The sequence below is a fragment of the Oncorhynchus gorbuscha genome, linkage group LG17 (assembly GCF_021184085.1).
Source record: "Oncorhynchus gorbuscha isolate QuinsamMale2020 ecotype Even-year linkage group LG17, OgorEven_v1.0, whole genome shotgun sequence".
Taxonomy (NCBI): domain Eukaryota; kingdom Metazoa; phylum Chordata; class Actinopteri; order Salmoniformes; family Salmonidae; genus Oncorhynchus; species Oncorhynchus gorbuscha.
The window spans coordinates 54,055,609-54,062,889 of record NC_060189.1 but is presented as its reverse complement, the minus strand read 5'-3'; positions in this window follow the sequence as shown (position 1 = coordinate 54,062,889).

The window sequence follows — 7,281 nt, the reverse complement described above, 5'->3', positions numbered from 1 at the left end:
TGGAACAGTCACTTGGAATGTGAATTTGGGGAATTTTTCAGAGTTGGAAGACAGACAGAGTAAGGCTTTCTGAATATTCCCATGACTGACTGAAACCTGGCGACATACTACAACATCCCCTTAAGCTTTTATGGGTAAAAGAAACAAGCATTTTATAGTCTAGAAAACTGTGTAAATCAACACGGTGGGATGAAGGCCCGTGAACGGATTGGGAGAGAGGTGTGTGTGAAGACATAGAACAGTATGTGTGTGTGTGCGCGTTCACCACAAGTGTACGAGTGTGTGTGTTTGCGTGTATCTGTATATCCGTGTCTCTGTGACTGCACAGGGTTTGGCCGGTGGACAAACGTTGGACGAGCGGAGCCCTGCTTAAAGAAAGATGTCCTCCTCACCCCACGCAAACGTTGAGCAACTGGAATGTAGAAATATACGAAATGAGCATCGCAATGCAAAAGTACCAAAGGTCCGCTGCCAAAGAAAATGTTCTAATGTTAGAAAAGAGAAAAGGCACTGCTGGATACCGATGAAACCCCAGACTTGACACTTTTGGCCTCTTGGTTCTCGTCTGTTGATACTCTTGATATTATTCTACTACACTATAGTATGTGGTTATACCCCCCTTCCCCCCATCCTTTTACAATACAACAGACTTGAAAGATGGGAGCTAAAACCACAGCTGTGTCAGCCCCTCTGTTCGCTGGGTGGCTGAGTGACGGCTCCCTGTGGCGTCAGCCGCGATGGACACCTTCATCACCCTTCATCGCCTTCCCCTGCCCGAAGCCATCAGAGAGGCCCCTATAATAGTAAGGAACATCACCCTTCTGAGAAGTGGAGGGAAAATATCTGTACTGAGACCCAAATGGCACCCTGGGCTCTGGTTTAAAGTAGTGTTCAAACACTTGGATCTGAGGAAATGTCTCGGTTTATTATTTTATATTGCAACCTCGTGGATAGGTACTCAACATATATGACCAGGATATTGTTTTGAACATTGAAACGTGCACATTTTTCACACCTCCTCCGGGAACATCATATAGTGTGTATTGAGAGTGAGGCAATGCCTCATTAGCTGTAACGCCGTTTTAATAGGCAACATTATCATAACAGGCAAACCCTGAAAGGTGCGTCACATCCTACAGGCATGTCTTCCCAACGAGGGCAACAGAACGCTTTGTTTTCCCACTATAGCATCAAAACCTGGTCCTGCGGCACCGCCACCCCTCCTCGAATGGGAAACTGTAGGGAAACTGGGGAAAAATGAGAACGTGCTGAGAAGCGGATTGGAGCGACTTGACCGGGGAGGGGAGGAGGGAGGTATTCAGGCCATTTCCCAGAAACGTTGGCCAGGTTCTGTCAAGGATAATCCCGTAGGAGAAACAAGCCGACTGTTTCAGGGCCCTTCTGCTTAGGTAACGAGAACATTCCTCCCGGTTGCCTTTCTCCAGTCTTTAATGGGACCAAATGAGGCTTTTGTTTTTTCTTTTGGGAGGAGAGGAGACAGATACTGCTGTCCTGCGTCTCGTTTACTCCTTAGCTCATCTACTTGACCTCTTTTAAAGTCAGCAAGGTGGACCAATGCATCGTATGATTGTTTCAGAGCAAGCAGTTAACACGAGTGTCAGACGAGTGCATAAAAAAGGAATTCAAACCAATGAGGCAAAGTATGTTGTTGGATGCAAACCAAGCAAGGACTTAGCCCATAGTCTTATTGTCTTTCAGGCCTGCGTCAATGTCGTTAGGTCATTTCTTGTAAGTGCATTCGCTCTGACACTTTTGTTAGCTAATGAGTGTGTTTTCTGATGGTACTGTCTTGAGACTTTTCCCTAGGGCACTACTTTTGAATTCGATACCATTTGGGATGCACGTTGGGAGAGCGACGAGGATGTTTTTTTCTTGTTATTCAACCATTGCTTTGGTCTATATATATTTTGACTTAGGTAAAATTCCTTTGACAGAATGTTGTTTAAGGTTGGTTTCAGGGGAGAATTTAAGGGGATTTGCTCTGTTATCTGTGTGTGTACATCACAGAGCCATGGAGTTAGGGGCTACGTTCCAAATGGCACCATATTCCCTACATTGTGCACTACTTTTGACCAGGGCCCATAGGGCGCTGGTTAAGTAGTACACTAAATAGGGAATAGGGTGCCATTTGGGAATGCAGAAGGCTATCTTAAACAATACTGGGAAACTTAACTAACGACAGACTGGAGACAGCAGACATGTCTAATCTTAGTCCTTAGCTCAACATATTGATGTACCTGTCATCTTAAATTTACTGATAGATTTTTCCGAATGACCAAATAAGCGTCCTTGTCCTTGGAATGTCAATTCTTCCCGAAATTCTTTCCTGAAAAATTCTAAAAACACGTTTTCACTTTGTCATTATGGCATTTTGTGTGTACTGTAGATGGGCGAGACATTTTTTCTCTCAATTTAATCCATTTTGAATTCAGGCGGTATCACAACAAAATGTTGAACAAGTCAAGGGATAAGAATTATTTCTGAAGGCACTATAGATGTTTTTATCAGCGAAAACATGGAGGGTACGTTTGTTTGAAAGGCGACGGGGTGGGAAATCAATTCAAAGACGGTTCGTTTTCCTAACCAACCTAGTTATAGAACAAAGGAGAGGGGAGGCCACAGCAGGTCAACTAGGCTTGAGCTGAGACCCATAGCGTCTCATAAGGGCCAACTAGTTGAGTTCATGTCGTAGCCTAAGTGAACACTTGAACCCCTGTTGATTCTTTAATTAACCTATTGAATCGTCACGATGCTAAGCTCTGGGAAATGCATGCGTGACGTATAGAAGTCTAACAAGATTACGCAGTGAGACAAAACAGTCGTGACAATTGATGTTGCTGATATTTTCCTGACGGGTCTATCTGATCATGTTAAATTGAGTCATTTGGGAATTAGAGACTGAAGCTGTGGACGAATAACTGACAAGATGTAGGTTCTACATCCACATTGCCCCCCGGGGACTATACAAGGTCAGTCATGTGTTAGACAAAATGTACGTAAAATACCTTAGTGACACAAATCATGAATATTATTTTGACTAGAAGGCTAGGGGTGTTTAACAACTGATAACAATGATATTGGCGGCCTGGCTTGATTCTGTGTGAAATAACTTAACACCGAGTTTACATCCAAACATCCCTGACACCCTCAACTCGTTTATCATGTTTTATCAGGCTATATATTTTCTCACCCTTGACGACACGCAACTCTTTGCCAAGGAGGACATACTGCCGGGACGTATTTCCGGAATGCGTGTACACCTAACAGGGATTGCCTGCAGTTTATATACCCCCCTCCCCCGAGCACACAACGCTACGTGTTTTAATTTCTAACCCCACCGCCGTATGCCGTATCCTCACAGTGGAGCCGAGTGATTTATCACCTAGTAACAGTAAGATGACTGTGTTGTGCAAGCGTCTCTTCCCCTCCGCCTGTGTAGAAAAACAGTCAAAAAATACATTCGCATTTTAATTCTCATAAATCAATTTATTGCCATAAATCAATGTTTGTACTGTATTACTGTATATGGACATGCTGTCAGTGGGACTTTATATAGAGATGGAGAGAGGAAGGAAACTCCCGACCACCTAGAGACCAGCAGAGATGGACCCAGTCTAGATCTGGGTCAATATGGCCATTACTCTGGCCAACCCCGGTCCCCGGTCCCCGGTCCCCGGTCCACTCACCTGTCAACGTGGTTTTGTGGATTTTTATCAGGTCGCAGCTGTAGAACACATTGGCGCTCGTGACTGGGAATACACAGGTGGCTCCATAGATTGACTGTACTGTGGTCTTTTGAGGATGATAGTGAAATGTTAAACTGTTGTTAGGCCAACAAGTACTTGTTTTGCAAGGCTAGCTGGATGGTTGGAGAGCGTGGACCCTGGTTGGGGCGTTCTGCGGGTGTAGAGGAGTTAGATCTAGCACAGGTCAAGGAGTAGAATACAATATGATTTTTTTAAAATGAAATAGTCCTGTCAATATTTATAAAACAACAGCTAAATCTAAATGACATCCAAAAAAAGATGCCAATATGATGAATATCCTCTGTACATTGGTGATTTACTGTCTTGGACCTACTCTATATGAATTCAGTGTCTCTTAACATACAGACTTCCACTCTGACCAGCTGTACTTTACTTTAATATCTTAAAATACAGAATGTCACTCAGAACGCTAGTAATAAACAGTCAAAAAATTGTATGTCTTCTGCCAACTGCAGTAGGAGTATTTTGATTGTAATCAAAATGTACATTTATAGATGGAATTAAGATTATGTTCTTTATTGTAAATAAATGTGAAAGCTTGTACCTCTGTGAAAGACATTTGTGTAAAGGTTACAACAAACTTCACTTCGTTGATCTACGTGCGTGCCGATAGGTGGAGTGGGATTTTTGGAGTAGTGGACACTGTTTGGTAACATGATATCCTTGCAGGTCCCACTCCCATTCACAAGGGGCGATAGCAAATGATTTTATTTTTGTCTTTTCATTTTGTGAAAACAAGAAAGAGTCGTCTTTCCTTTCTAGTAGTAGCTAGCGGGCTTAAACCTAGCTAAAAACAGCCTTTTCAGCTTCCCACATCTCCATGTGAAATAATCTAATTTATAATAAAACAATATGACCTGTCAAATATTCTTATACTTGCCGGTGTAACCTAAAACATGATCCCTGTTTGATATGATGCTTGTGTATTCATTCCCATATCAGCTAAAAAAAAGCACATGGCTAGCTTGTTGGCAACAGCAGGTTCTACCATTTCACAATAGCCTAGAATCACAAGTTCTAAGTTCTAAACGATACAACTGTGGCTGATCCTGTAAAACATCACATTTTACTGCACCTCTACGTGACGATAAAATGTATTATGAAGCCTGTTATATTAATGTCCCATAAAAACGGTTTGATAAGCCTACTGCGGTGTGTTATTTGAGGAGATAACAGTGTGTAAATGGAATCCTTATGGCGGAGCATTTGCATTGGGTAAACACAATTGTGTTGTTGCAGGCCATTAACGGGACCTGTAATGACCTACGCAATGGTACATTTGCTTTGGGTTTTGCACAACAGCCTGAATACTGCATAGCCCCGTGAGTACAGCAGTCTGAGTACATATGGAAAAGGTACGTTTATGACACCGGTTGCAGAGCGACTTTGCTTTGGTTCCGACGAGACATAAAAAGCCTTTGATTTGTGCGCTGCACCTCAGCGCCCTACAGTCATATTGTGTCTCTTTACGGCCCCCTATTGAAGAGCTGCGCTGTAACTACTATCACAGAAGGAGTACAGGAAATAGTCGAGTGTACATTGTTGTCTGATGGGAGATGGCGTGCAGTCGCACATCGTTTGTGAGACCGATACGAACCATAAAGCCAGCGTCCTCCTATGTGTTTTTACTTACTGTCGGCTTCCCTGTTTCTAAGTTCAAATCATTGCATGCCTTTTGCATGATGGTTTATGTTCACTTTGTTTGTCTCGTCATTGCTATAAACCGTCTGAAGGTTGTCCCTGGAGCAGGTTCGCTTTCAGATACATTCAAATAGTGAGTGGACATTACTTCTCTGGCTTGTCCTTTATTGTCTAGATCCTGCAGGTAACCTAGCGGTTAAGAGTGATGGGCCGGTAACTGATAGGTCGCTGGTTTGAAAGCCTGAGCCTACTAGGTGAAACATGTGTCGATGTGCCCTTGAGCAAGGCACGTAACCCGAATTGCTCCTGTAAGTCTCTCTGGAGAAGAGCGTCTGCTCGATGACCCAAATGTTAATGTAATCCAATTCCAAGTTTGGATGTGTGTTTACGCTCTCGTTTCATTAGAAGAGACTCTTGAGTGTTGGCTTTACAGAAGTACTATAGAATATTAACGTTGTTTTGTCCTAAACAGGACCACGTGGCTGTTATGTTTAGGGTACTGTATAGAGCGATTTCCCTGTTTTTTTTCTGGCCAAAACATGGCCCTGGCTGTATGAGTCTGTTTAACTTTAGCGGATTTGTTCATGCTTATATTGCACTTCGCAAACGGAACCAAAATCCCCCTATTGTTTACATATCAGTAGGGGGAAAGTTTGCGTCTCCTTACTAAGCCTAAGGAGGCTGGTAGGGTAGAATAGCTTGTGTGCTGTGCCACTAGATAAGATCATTACTCTCTCTCCTGGCAGTCTGTGTTTGCCTCCTCCTCATCAAAGGGTGAGCTCAGCACCGCAGTGAGCAATTAGCCACATGCTAGCTAGCTTAGTAAAAGTTAGCTCATTCGCATCCTCCTTATATGGCATCTCGTGGGAATGGCTGAATTCAAGAGACTCAGAAGGAAGCAGACTGAGTCTAGAGTTGTTTCATTCCTTTGGTCACACATTTTGTTTTGGGATACCTGAGTATATGTCACCTGCTCACACTCGAACCAGACAAGTGTCCCTGTCTTGTTTGTTGAGGCATTCTGGGTTTTCGCAGCCGCTCGGGTTTCGAGGTGTTTGTGTTTTTTCGACTGGGGGACTTAAATAGACCTTGCAGTGTGTTTGTTGGTTTTCCTGGACGTACACACGGGTCTCTAAACCCCCCTCTCACAGCAGAGGCGTCGGAGGCCCTTGAAACCCGAGCCAGAGGATTCGGACCACCTCAGAACAGGACGACCAAATATACCCCCCCCCCTTTATACACCCACCGCTTGTTAGCCCCATAGAGACCTCATCCCCCTCTCTTTTGTCCTCTGAGAAAACAAGCATTTTGTTCAGTTCTCTCTCTCTCTCTTATCTTTCCCTTTATCTATCTCCTCTGCTCTCTCTCCTCACTAGCCCTCCTCTCCATTCACTTTCCCCTCATCCTTTTTATGTCCCTCTCCTCTCCCCCTCACATTCACATCTGGCGACTTGACCTTCAGTGTGTTGCCGCGGTACGGCCTTATCTATCACCGCTTTTCCTGGCAACCCCCGATGTCGACTTCAAGAATTCATGGACTTTCGTGCCTTCAAATGGTTGATAAATACATGATTTCAAGCTCCCTCATAGCCTGCCAAGAAGCCAGACAGGGTACTCCAGTTCACTGTCCCAGTGGGGTATGTTGAAATACAGTCCGTCTGTGGTTGCATCCTAAATAGCACCCTATTCCCTATATAGTGCACTCCTTTTGACCAGGGCTCACAAGGTTCCGGTCACAAGTAAAGCACTATGCAGGGAATAGGGTGGTATTTGGAATACCGCCTATGATTCTAGCCCAAGGAATGCTGCCTCTCTAGGTTATACTAACGTATACTGTATATACACGCTGAGG